This window comes from Alligator sinensis, unplaced genomic scaffold (genome assembly GCF_000455745.1).
Source record: "Alligator sinensis unplaced genomic scaffold, ASM45574v1 scaffold301_1, whole genome shotgun sequence".
NCBI classification, from domain to species: domain Eukaryota; kingdom Metazoa; phylum Chordata; order Crocodylia; family Alligatoridae; genus Alligator; species Alligator sinensis.
The window spans coordinates 1,611,850-1,625,395 of record NW_005842035.1 but is presented as its reverse complement, the minus strand read 5'-3'; the positions used below and the strand labels follow the sequence as shown (position 1 = coordinate 1,625,395).

Here is a 13,546-nt window from a genome sequence, read left to right as displayed (position 1 = left end):
GCGTGCGCAGTTGGGCCGGAGCAAGGCGCCTGCGTCAAGGGCGGGTTGGCAAGAGCTCTGCGCATGCGCGGGGAAGGGGGCGCTCCCTGCCGAGAGGGGTGAGGACGCAGGGCGCCTCCTAAGGGCGGGGAGGAGCAGGCGCCGCAGTGGGCATCGAGACAGGCCAGTGACCCGCGTGCCACCCTTGTGCATGGTGGATGAGTGCCCCGGGCACACGTGCATGCCACTGCAGGCCTGCTTCCGCACTGCAACTGCCCCCACGCGCCACTGCGTTGCTTGATTGCCATGCATGGGCCCCTGCAGCCTCCTGCTCCCAGGCAGCTGTGCTGTGCTCCGTCTGATACCCACCCCCAGCCCTCTAATACCTCCAGGCAACTGTGCTGTGCCTCCTCTGATACCCACCCCCAGCCCTCTAATACCCCCAGGCAACTGTGCTGTGCCCCCTCTGATACTCCCCAGCCCTCTGATACCCCCCAGGTAGATGTGCTGTGCCCCCTTTGATACTCCCCAGGCAGCTGTGCTCTGCCGCCTCTAATACCCTCCAGCCCTCTGATACCACCCCCCCAGGCAGCTATGCTATGCCCCTTTTGATACCCCCCAGCTCTCTGATACCTCCCAGGCAGCTATGCTGTGCCCCCTTTGATACCCGCCAGCCCTCTGATACCCGCCACCATGCAGCTGAAGCCGCTCCTTGCCAAGATGCATGGGTCGTTCTGTAGACATCGGCATGCACGCAAACGCTGCCCATCCTCCCTCTGGGCAGCTGCTTATGATCCTCTCCAACGGATGCATCATCATCTCGCAAAGAGCGGGTGTTCAGTGGCGGGGCCACAGTTTGGACCCGAAGGAGGCAGGTTTCCAGTCCATGCTCCAACCGCAGACTGGCAGCCTGATGTTGAGCGAGTGTCTTGTCCTCGCTGTGCCTCTTTTGAGAACAGGCTAACCATGCTGTGATGATCTGGTTAGCGTGGGACTAGGCCCCTGCCTTCTAGTGAATGGAATCGCTCAGTTGCGGTTTCCCCCTTCCTTGTTCCTTTGGCCTGTTGGTTAAAAGCAAGTGGCACTCAGGGGCATCTGAACCCCAAGACCTCTGGGCTTGGGCCTGTGCGTAGGATGCCTGCCATGGCTCTGGAAGTATCTGAAGCCCTAGGCAGAAAACTCTGGGAAGGCGGATACTTGCCAGTGGTAGTGCCACAACGGTTTGAATGATTGAGTTCTGCTCAATCAACAGATTTCAGAACTGATTTGGCTAATTTGACCCAGAACATATATATATATTTTTAAATTATGTCATAAGACCAGTACAGTTAATGGAGAGTCTCTTCTCTTTCTTCTCGGAGCACAAGGCTCTAAAGTGCTGTACTTTTAAAGTGGGCAAAAGGCTCAAGGTAATGACAGATAAAGTATGGGGAGCTGTAGATTTGCTGTTTTACTTTCTTAAATTGAGTTGATGGAAAGTTACTAGGCATAATACACTGATATTTGTAAAGTGCATCTGATGAATGATGCTATAGAACTACCAAGTTGTCTATGCATATTAATGATCAAAATCAGTTGTTAGATGCTTTATATACATTTTCAACCCGGCTCTCATGTTGGCATGAGATGGGGCGCTGGCTGGGCAAGGCAGCATACCAACACTGAGATAAAAATGCTTTGTTAAACCCACTTCCAATATGACAGATGCTGCCTGTCCAGATGGCAAGTGGGAATCAGACAAAATCCAGACAGCCTACACAACAGCTGTTGCTAGTTTTAGCTATCCAAACCAGGAGGCCAGCCACCTGCAACTGGACACAGACAAAAGGAAATTGAACAAAGGTTGCAATCGAAAGGGGTATTTGTTCCAATCCTCTCAAATACCACTAATGGCCAAAGTCACTAAGGGGTCACTGAAGGGGTGAAGCAAACATCAGCCCCTGGATTTATGGCTCTTTGTCATGAGAGTACAAACAGCTAAGAAACTGGCAGCTTTTCTCATCACGTGATTACTGGGATTATTGTAGGGGTGGGGCATCGGCCCATCTGAATCCAGTTGGTATTTTTTCCTCTTAAAAAATCTACACATCTTTTTAGTCCATGATATCACTGGCTGTCAGGGGAGCTGTCTGTCTGGCAGCCCCACATACAGAGTTGAAGTCCCTGGTTCTGCTCCTGCTGATGGGTAAACACCGGGAGTGAAACACTATAGGAAGTGCTTAAATTGCCAGGAATAACTGCACCCAGATTGTCATTAAAGAAGTTGTGTAGATACATCTTTTTTAAGGCTAGAAGGGATAATTAGATCATCTAATGTGACTCATATAGCACAGGCCATAGAGTTTCACCCAGTATTAAACCCAATTACTCGTGCATATTTTCCTGTAAGATATCCAGTCTCAGTTTGAAAACACTGAGGGATGGGGAATCTACCATTTCCTTTGGGAGTTTTTTCCTAGTGGTTAAATACCCTCAATTGTAAAATTGCATGCCTGGTTTCTAATTTGAATTTCTCTGGCTTCAGCTTCCAAACACTAGTTTCCGCAGTACGTTAAAGAGAACATTTTGCAAATGAACACATTATACAAACAAAATATCTGGTTTTGCATCACTAATGTTTGCGTCAAATAAAAAACTGTCCTGGAAGTCCTTAAATACTGTTATATCATCTCTGTCATCCTCAGGGAATCTGGCCTCATGTATTTCAAAATATTTTCCCATAACTGTATAGTTTAAATCAATCGGTGTAATACGATTCTAGGGTCCCACCCAAAACCTAGTCCAGGGATTCTCAAAAAGGGTGCCTTGAGATCCTTTCAAGGGTGTTGGTACCACACAGTTAGCGCTGTTAGGTGTGCAAACAGGATTCACAAGATAAACCCAGGAATTTAAAATAGGAATTCCTAGTGTTAAAACCATTTTGACTTGTTGTGGTCTTCCTGAGTTCTTTGCACCATAAGCATTAATCTAGAATTTTTCCGTAGTCCAAAAATGAGTGAATACTAAGAGTTGCAATTTTTTGAGGGACACTTTGAGTCTACTGAGGGGTGCATTGAGTCTAAAAAGGTTAAGAACCACTGACCTAGTCCCTGTTAAGTCAATAAAGTTAATGGATCTGTTCACGTCAGTAAGTTCTGCAGGAGTACACTTTTAGTTTGCTCTGATATTTCTGCTGTGAGAGTCAGTACATTTATTGATGGTCTGATATGGACTGGGCCATATACAACCTGGAAATTTTATGTGCACGATAGGGATAGAGTAGTTTCTTGCCCAACAAAACATACTGGGAGCAGTTGTTCACTGGTACGATATAATACCTATAATAGTGTGGGATTTCAGTTTCTTCACTGAGACTGAGGCTGAGAAGTACTTAGGTATTATTTCTAATACAGTAGTGACTTAGAGTTCTGGAAAACTTAGAGTTACTGCAAAATAGTATACCATATGGTATAAGGAGCAATGCAGTAAATAACTCATAGCTTATGAGTTATTTACTGCTTTGCTCCTTATACCATATGGTATAATGTGTAATGCATTGCTCCTTATACCATATGGTATGGTATACTATTTTGCAGTGATTTGAGTCATAGGGATATTGGGCTGGAAGGGATTTCTTGGTTCATTTGTCCAAGAGTGTACAAGAACATCTCGCCACCAACTAAAATAGCTGGAAAAATTCTTCTTTGCTTATAATGCAAATTCTCCTAGTCATGGATTGCATCTTCCTCTTTATATTGACAGTGGCCAGCACACCCTCATGCTATCCCAGCACCAATAAACACAATATAAGCAATAAGAGCACTGACAGCACTGATGTGTGACAAAATACAGGGATTTTGAATCCGAGAGATAACTAGAACACATCAAGCACCTTGTCACATCTACCTGGACTTTATGCCTTATGATTGTTTGTCATGGGCTAGTCCCAGTCTGGTGATGGTGACAGTATTTTTTTCATCCTCCTTGTCTACCTCCATAGTTCAGCACAGTTTCCCTTACCCGTTTGTAATGGAAAGCCCTTTATATTTCTGATAAATCATGGAAAAATTTTCTTGTGCTTTGGAGAGTGGACCAGGCAAGGCGGACATTTTAATGGTTGGACATCGTGCCTTTGTCCTCCCACCCTACTGATTCAGAATTTGGTAACAAGATGTCTAAATCGGGTACGTTTCATTCCAGTGCATCTGCTAGCACGATCCTTTAATCCAGGGATCTGTCTTAATTCAGTGTACGGTGCACCTGGGGAATGGCTCATTGCTTGGGTTTTGGTCAAACATCTTCAGATAAGGGCTGGCTTCCTGAGCGGGATCACGGCGGCTGTTGTTGAAACCTGGGCAGATGCGGTGCTGCCTCGGCTCGTGTTTTTCTTCTGCATGAACCCATGCATTTATCTGCATTAACCCTGCGACTGAACCCAAGGGCCGCTCGCTGCGGCGGACGAGGAGGATGAATCAATCCCTGCTCTGCAGGAGGGGGTTTCTTTGCAAAATGACAATTTTGCAGGCAGCAGTACACATAATTCTCCCAGGGCAACTGAAGCACCGCAGGCAGGGTATCCCCCATCCCCTTTGCAGAGGCCCAGCTCAGCAGCCCTGCGCAGGAGACACAGGCAGGCTGCAGCTGAGCGCGCATGCGCAAGGCGACGCTGCGCAGGGAACGCCGGGAATTGGAGTCTTTCGGGCGCGGGCACGCCGGGAGCTGCGGGCGTGCGCGGGGTATGCCGGGAGTAGTAGTTCGGCGCAGCGCGAGGCATGCTGGGAGCGGTAGTTCGCGACGGGGCGGCGCCAGGTGATGGGCAGCGCCGAGTCAATTCGAGATCAGGAGCTGGTGGAGTATTGTTGTAGGGGTGGGGCAGCGCTGGGGTAGTAATGGGGGTGGTAATAATGGGGGCTGGGAAGTATCGGTAACTGTTGGGGGTAATAATGGGGGGATGGGGCAGCACTAAGGGTACTAGGAGTGTAAGGTATCAGTAACTGGTTGGGGAAGTAGCAGGGGTATGTGGGGCAGCATGGAGGGTAATAATGAGGGATGAGGCACAGCTGGGGTAATAATGGAGGGTGTGAGGTATCAGTAACTGCTGGGGGTAATAATGCAGGGAGTGTGGGGCAGCGCTGGAGTAATGGGGGGTTGGTAATAATGAGGGGGCAGCACTAGGGTAATGTGGAGTAGCACTGGGGGTAATAATGGAGGGTGCAGCTCTGTCCGCCCCATCACCCAGTCTCTCTGCCCTAGCCCGGGTCAGAGCTGTGGGAGCGAGGACAGAGCTGGCTGCCTGCGACCCGCCGCTCTCTTGCCTGTCGGCAGCTCTGTGACAGACCCGTGCCTGTGGAGGCAGTTGCTTTTGGTCTCTGCCCTGTTACGCTTCTGGCAGTCGGCTGCATTTTTGGCAACGCTGCCTGCTCTAGGAGCGTCAATGAAATCCTTAACCTGCCTTTAAAAGCTGCTGGGTTGTGAGGCCTCACGCCGCCTCGCAACCCAGCACGGGATTCGGTGACGCTGAACGGGCGACTGTTTAAAACAGCTCAGGCTTCAGGTTCTGCTTTGAAATTGACTTCCTGGGCTGAACGTGGAAGCTACTCTCCAGGTTTATTCTGCTGACAACCCCCATTGATTTTAGGCAGCATCCACCCTTCCAGGTCCTGTGATGCCATCTAGTTCCAGGCAGGCAGAGGTGAGCGGTGGAGAGGAGCTCGGGCGCCCGCTGTGGCAGGACATTTGAAGCTGCGGGTGGCTGGGAAGCGTTGGAGGCCATTTGCGATAAGCATCCCAACAGGAAGTTTCTGTTAATAAAGAATATCAGTAACCGCAGTGTCATTATAACTGCAGCTAGGTCCGAGTTGACTTGCTGGGGTGGGTGGGGTGGCCGAACTTCTCTACGCTGCTGCATCCGGCTCCCTGATGATTTGGGAAGGAGTGGCAGCGAGCACACCTCCGTCATAGGGTGCAGAGGTACCTTTAGCCGGTCTCTTGTTTCTGGGCAAAGCTTGGAGAGGCAAATCCCAGTGCTGTGGAATAAAGGGAGCGCTGACCTGCCCAGCGTGTGCTGGAAATACAACAGCTGCAGCAATGTATTTCACTGTAGCATTGTGATAGGTCTTGGTGGGGGTGTTAGGAGCCCTGGAAAGCAAGTGGCAAGTGTTAATGGTGGACACATCAGGGTTTGCCTCAGTTCCCGCTGGGGAAGAGGAGGATGTGGTCCCCTTTGGTGGGTCACTTGACTGATAACACATTGCTCAGCAGTACGTGCTGGGAAGGAGTCTGGCATTCCCCGTGCGCAACGTTGTCCTGCTCGCTGGTGCTGGCTTGGAGCCTCGACTTCTCTAGATGCACCATTGCACTAGATGCAGAGGGCACATGATTGAGACTGAAGGTGAGGGAGAGGGCCTTCCTGCTTCCGTCATAAATCCCAGTTGCTGCAGATGTAAAAGTCTGGTTGGGTGGAGACCCAGGGCCCGGAGAAGAGGAGGCTCTTGTGTCTGCTTTGCTCCATGGATGTGTTCCAGGCCTGTCACTAAGGAGCAGCCAGAGCAAAGGCCTCATTGAAAGCAGGGCAGAGGCCAACCATCTCCTTCAGCTGGCAAAGTGGCATTCAGTGCCGGGGGGCAGGGCACATGGCATAAAAGAGGCATCTGTGTCCTGACAAACAGTGGAAGGTCCCTTCTCCATGGGGAAGCCCCGAGAGAGCGCAGATTAAGTAGCAGCTGTGTGTTTGACCTTCTGGGTCTCAAGACGAAGGGGAGGGTGGAGGGAGCAGAGCCCAGACAGCAGAGTCCTTAAGGGGAATTCGGGGCGAGCAGCTGCGACAGAAAGCAGCTAGTGTCGCTGTGTGCAACATGCAGAGCCAGCCAGCACCTCTGGCCAGCTGTTTGCTCTCAGAAACACCCCTGTGTCATTTTGTGGTGCCATTGGACTGCCACCTCCCAGCATGGATCGCCTGGGGGCGTTACATGCACGAGCCTAGGGGCTGCCCTCTCTACATACCCTCTTCTCCCCACCTCCATGCACATCATGCCGAGCAAGTTTAGGGGCTTCTCTTGGGTCCTTTTATCTCCCTCGGCCGTCCCTAAGAATGTGTTGGACTCTTGGAACTGAAATCGCCTCCCTTGCGGCTTACCCCCCAGTTGCATTTGGGGTGCAGATCCTGGCGATAGCATCTAGAGGCTGCATTTCGAGAGCATGCCGCAGACCTATAACAGAGCTGGTCCTTGCCCTGGTATGTATATGAGTGCTGTGCTGGGGGGCTGGCTTTTCAAAGAGCTTGCTGGCTTCCAGATAAAGGACTATTGAAATGTTCTGCAAAGCAGAGCCATAGCCTAGCAGTGCCTGTGTGGGCTGGAGGCCGATAGATGCATGTCCATGTTGTCACAGCTTGCAGGTAGCGTGCCTGCGTAGCAACTAAAGGCCACCCAGGCTCTGGAGACTGGTGTCCCCTCTCCCACATGGTTCTTGCCGCTCATGTTTGCAGCACGTGGGCCTGGTGAAGAAAATTTGCCATATGGTGTCTGTTTTGAGTCTGCAGGAAGAACGTCGCTCCTCACAGCTTTCGGGCTGATGTCTCTCTGCGAAACAGCAAAATGATGTGTGAAGGGGGAGAAAAAACAAGCCTATAGATGCTCTTCTGGACTCTCAAGCCCCTGGCTAAGATGAGAAGGGCTTCCCAGCAGGAGGTGTGAATGGGGTTTGCCCCTAGAGCCTGGACCCTGTGGCTGTCCTGGCTATGCCACCAAGTTTAATAACCAAAGTGCCTTGCAAGCCTCCACAACTTAAGCCCTCGATATGCTGTGCATGGATGCTTGCCCTCTGTATTTGGAGATCCATTGGACTTCCTCTGCCCATTCTGCTGTTCCCTGCTGAGTTAGATGACTTGCTGGAGGTCTGCTTTTTATTTTCCTCTTCCCAGCATGCCAAGCCTGGGTGAGGAGCAGGCTTCGTGTTGGCTGCTTGTCGTCTAGGAAACCAAACAGGGAGAGCTGAAAGCCGGCTGTGTTCAGCGATGGCTTTGCAGGTCACCTTTAAAAGTGGCGAGAGGCGCTGGCAGCAGGCCTGGGAACGGCTCCGGCTCTGTGGAAACCCCGCAGAGATCCCTCAACAGTTCCCCGCAGACCAAGCTCTTTCTAATGCAAAGGGGCATTGGGTGACCTGAGGCCAGGAAGAGCATCATTTCCTCCTATGTTCCCTTTAAAATGGATGGTGGTGCCTGCTGCGGAAAGGGCACATGGGCTTTGGTGGGCAGCAAGGTGAAAATGGGGTTCCAGGCTGATAATCTGACTGCTGTTTGAGGGGTTTTTTTAGCCTTATTCAGCAGCACAGCTCCCTGATTGTGCCCTGAGTCATCTGCACTGACTTCACTTTACCAAGCCCTGCTTTGATTCCTCCTAACCCGGTCTCGTTCTCGCAGCCCTGGGAAAAGGACTCGGAGGTTATTACAGCTTTGCATTGCTAAGGGAGCTCCGACTCTTCTGGCAGAGGTCACACCAATGAAACCGCTCCTGGCACTAGGCTGGCATGTGTGATGCTGTCTGCGCGCTCTGCTCAGCAGCATCTTTGCCAACTGCCTGGTGTAAGTGAGACAGCTGGGGCGAGTTTGCAAGGCTGGAGGTGAAGTCATTGGAGCATCTTTGCAAGGCTGGAGGTGAAGTGTGGGGACATCGGAGCATCTTTTTTAAAGTGAGACGTACTTAAATTCTCTTTGAAATACCAGTGAGACTCACTAGTTTGGAAACCCTAAAATGCTGCTGCTTTCCAGCCTGTATTAATGCTCCCTCCCTGATTTCTGCGAGTTGTCCAGCCTGTATTAACGCTTCCTCCCCAATTTCTGCGGGTCAGAAGTTGGTTGCCTAGTGCTGGTTCCCAGGCTGTGAGGTTCTTGGCATGACAAGCTGTGTAAACACTTTCAAGTAGGGAGCCTCACTGGGTGTCAGTCTAGGATAGGCACAATCTGCGCAGGGCCAGGTACAGTGTTAAGTTTGATCCCTGTGCCCGGGTGCCAAAGCTGCCATCCCTGGCCCAGCTGCATGTTGCTTCGTGGCTCTGCGCCTTCCCCGCCCGGGTCAGGCAGTTCTTCTTTGTTATTTTTTTTTGATGAGTTGGGTTTTTTACGATTCCTGATAACTGGCGGAAGTCTGCCTCATCCAGCCCTGTGTCCCCGGCAGCGGAGATGGGAGGATCTCTCTGTTCTGGCTGCTCTAATCAAAACCGCTAATATTGTGCAAGGCATCCTGCTTATCTGCGACCCTATGTAGCCACATAAACTCAGTGTCCTCACCTCCCTCCTTTCCCCTTCTCCATGCCTTCCTCATCATATCTAGTTTGTGATGAAGCTCTAATTCTCCAGTCAGACCCTCCGCAGCAGAGGTTTCAGAGTCCACTCGAGCAGATCAGATTGCAGGACTAAGTCCCTGCACTGTCTACTCCTTTGGCCCAGGAAGAGATTTTGGTCTGGGGAGAGCCATCCTGATCTATGGAACAGCCTTTGTGATATACCAGCACTTATTAGATATAGGAGGTGGCATGAAAAAACTTATGATTATCCTATAGCTCTATACTACATTGCCGCTTTTCCTTGGGGGATGAAGGAGACTTTGTGTCGGACCCTCCTTGTGTTTGCAACTAAGCATGGTAGTGATTAATTTTAATACAGTGATAGTTAAGGGGAAATAAACCTTCTTATACTAAGCCCAATGAGGGAGTCCTCAGGAAGGGAGAGCAGGCATGCTCCAGTCCTGGCCCCCCGAGCCCTGCTTTCTACAGGTGCCCTCTTGGCATGCTACAAAGCACGTGTCTGCAAATCCATTTGCAGTCTGTCAGTACTTTTTCAGTTTTAAGCAATATTAGACTCTGCCCTTTATGCTGCAGTCTCTGTCTTGGCCTGGGACACCCAGGAGGGGTTACCCAGACACCTAGCAGAGGGGCTAACAATGGCAGCGTAGTTAAGATTTCTCAATCTCAATGGTCTTCTCTAAAATAATACCCTGGAAATAGCTAAGGGAACTTCTTATTTATTTATTCATTTTTGGGGGAAGGAAAATTGATTACCTGGATCCACGCAATTGGTAATTTCATGGTTTGAAATTGCTCTGGGATGAAAGCGCCCTAACAGGGGATCCGGCTCTGTTGAAGTGCAGACTCATGAACCATCCTTTGGCTGGCCACTGGGAGACGAGGCATAGCTATAGATAGGGCATAGCCAAATTACAGAGGGCTGAGTGCTGGGAGTTTCACATGCAGGTGGCTGCTTTGGTGTTTTGCTCCTGGGTGAAGTACGTCTGTGTAGGAGTTCCTTTGCATAAAGCCTGTGCCCGCCCTTGTTTCAACTGCTGCGGGGTCCCCAGAGATTGAAACTGGGAAGTGGTAGTGGGTAGTGGTGCTTTTGTAAGTCATGGGGGAGATGCAGAGGGTGAGCACGGACCTTGGGCCCAAGGCAGATGTGCTGTGGGGTTTGTAACCCAGGGTAAGGTAGTGGACAGAAGGATTCTGTCCCCAGGGAGAGCCAGAGCAATCTGCCCTGCAGGAAACGGAGGCAAATGCTCAGACCCGGACAGCGTTTGAAAGCACATGGTATCTGAAGCTGGGGTACGATGCCTGAGTGACTGTCGCAAGTGGGGACTCGGGTAGAGCTGTAAAATGAGTCGGTAGGAAAAATAGCCACTACAGTTTGCTTCTTTTCTTGCATGGAGCTTCAAGAGCTCTAGAAATAATGATCCAGATTGTCCTTAAAACACCCTGAGCAAGAGCATCAGCTGGTGGACATCGTGTGAGCTCTTCTGGCTTGGAGACCTTCGCCCCCAACTGCTTGACCTGTGTGTGTGATCTCTGTCCCGTTTTGCTTGATACAAAGCACTTTACTGCATCCGGTATCATGGCACCGAAGAAACCTGCCTTAGTTAGGGGGGGAAATCCTGCCTCCTGCAGCCATTGCTTTCTCAGAGGAAATCCTTCTCCTGGAAACTTGAATCTGTTCCTAACCCCTCCCCACCTACCCTGCATAGCCCCTCTCTCCAGAATAAAGTCACAGCTGGATTCTTGCTCACCATCACGTGCCCCTTTTGGTTTGAACTGTAGCATGGGGTGCTGAAAACCCTGACTTTATTTCAGGATGCTGCTAAATCTTCCTGCCAAGTCTCCATTCTGCTTCCTCGCGGTCACTAGGAGGCCCTTGCACACTGTTTGAGGGAAACACGCCAGTAACCCTGGCAGCAGGCAAACGCTGCACAAACAAGAGGTTAGACCCTGCCATTGAACCGAGAGCGAACCGCATGCAGACACGCGCAGTCGTTTGTGGGGAAAGGCCTGCCTTGCCTCTGGGGTTTTCTGTTTAAGCACCAAACGTGCAGAAATGCTCTCTCCTGAAATGTGACCTCTGCTTCCCCAGGGTGGAAAGTTTCCCTTGTTCCTCTCTCCTAAATTGAAGTACTTTCTTCCCTGGGTTGGGGATCCCCTGGGATTTTTTTTTTTTTTTGCAGTGACTTCAGCTTCTCATCTCCCTGGTCCGGTATGCGTGGGTGTAGCTTTCCCTGCAGCTTGTCAGTGCTGCTGGGAGCATCTGTCTCAAAGGGGTCCTGGGAAGTTGTTGGAAGCCCATGCATGGCTGCTGCCCATGGCAGGTCCAGCAAATGAGAACTGAAAGCAAACCTCCCACACTGTAAGCTCTTACAATCTTCCGAGTGCCAGCTCTGCTGTCTAGACTGAGCTGCCACATGGCAATTTCCTTCCACATCGAAAGCCCCCAACATCTGCAGTTCTTCATTTCTCCAGCTTCTTGTTGCAGTGATAAATGGATGACATGTTCCACCCCAGAGCTGGCTGCATTTTGGGGATTGGCAGAAATTCCCACATATCCCACTTGCAAAGGGCTCCTGGATTCTTCAGAATGAGAAGTGTGACTTCTCCCAGTCAGGTGAGGGACACCTGCAATGCTAATTGCACTCTTGTCCTCCTACATTTCCCTTCCTACCATCTGATTTCATTGTTTTGTTTGGAGCACAGCATGTGTCACTCTGTCATTTCCTGCTAGGAGAACATGGTGACTCCAAGCTGCTGGAATGCTGTTGCCCTGCCTTTGGAGGGAACATGCAATTCCTCTTGGATGAGGCATTTTGTATGGTAAGAGCCCTGAGTCTTACCCAGCTTTCCTGAGACTCTGACGTAGGTGAAGCCAGGTGCTTCTGCAGCATGCCTCTGTTGCATGTGTTACATAGCAAACGAATGCTAACAATGAGGGAGTTTCCCCTGAGTCACCAACTGTAAGATCTGTGCTATGGCTGTGCTTTCACTCACGCTTCCTGAATCTGGGTGAGCGAGTGCTGGAAATATCTCACAGAGGCTGCAGTCAGATGACTGCACTGAACAGATGCAGCTGCTGTCTAACCATGAGGCTGCTACCTTTGTGGTCCCCTCCTGCTCCCCCACCAGGATGCAAAGCAAGCTCTGCCAGTGCTTTTTCCTCCCCTCTCTGCATGCAATCAGGACTTGTGGTAGAGGTGATATCTTCTATTAGACCAACTAGATTTTTTGCAAAAACAATTCTTTAATTGCAAGCTTTCGGGCACAAACACCCTTCTTCAGGCATTGGAGAAAAGGTTGTCAAAGTTCCCCTGGGTAGAAATGAAAGTTCACATTTCATAGAGAGGGGAGGAAGCTTTTGTACTGGCATCAGTCTGACTTGGCCGACTCGGGGTGTTTCCAAAAGGGCCTGTTTGCCTGGATGCAGACAAAGGTACCAGCTTTGGCAGTGTGCTCTCTCCCTGCCCTGCTGCTTGAGTTAGGCCCTGTTCATTTAGAGATGCTGTTAAAAGCAATGACTAAGCTCTGATGACTGTCCTGATGCGACAACAGCTCTGATGGTGAGCACCCAGTGCAGAGTAAAGTGGGTGGAAGGCACGCTACTTACACTCAACTCATTACATTTGTGCCTGCGGCAGTATCTAGCTGCCTGGTCTGACATGGCATGGGGGGGTACCTGTCTGCAAGGCTCTTGCCCTGCATTTCAAGTGGTCTGTCCTTGTGGTGTGGATCTAAGAGACCCTTGGCCAGAAGGACAGCCCCACATGCCTTTCCTCCATGGAAGGCAGAGCTCCTTCCTGCCTCCCAAATACGATTAGTTTGCTCCCTGCCACAAGAAATTCAAGCAGCTAAGGAATCTTAATCTACTAAGTGTGTCTCAGTGTGCCGCAGGTTGCGTCTTATCCTGTTTACTGGTTTGCTCCTAGATAAAGAGGCCTTGATTGTGCTGTGTGAAGGCTGCTCTATTGCTGATCTCTCAGGGTCTAGGGAGGGTGAGGAAACTTGCCCTGAGCAGTGTGAGTACCTCCCTTGGAGGCCCCCCAGGGATTTTCTGGGACCCCATCCTCTGACGCGCTTCACAGCCCCTGACAAGTTAGCGTAGAGTGATTTGTGCTGTAATGTGAGCCCCTCCATCCACGCGTGACCCTTTCAAACTCAGCACAAGCCCGTTCTTTCACATGTCCCCGAGAAGCAGCCGGTCCTGCCCTTTGTCCAATTGCCAAGTGCATGAGCTGTTCTCACTGGATCTAGCTCTTTTGGGCAGAATTAATAACACTCCCCCCCC

The 13,546-nt window shown here is 50.6% G+C and overlaps 1 protein-coding gene across 1 annotated transcript in view; it reads left to right on the top strand.

Moving 5' to 3' along the window:
- The first annotated feature begins 55 nt into the window (after positions 1-55).
- The window catches only part of RUBCN (RUN and cysteine rich domain containing beclin 1 interacting protein), a 47,254-nt gene continuing 33,763 nt past the window's right edge, over positions 56-13,546 (top strand). The window contains exon 1 of the mRNA XM_025202716.1: positions 56-162. The gene's annotated coding sequence lies outside the window, so the exon portion shown is untranslated. The remainder of the gene's footprint in view (positions 163-13,546) is intronic.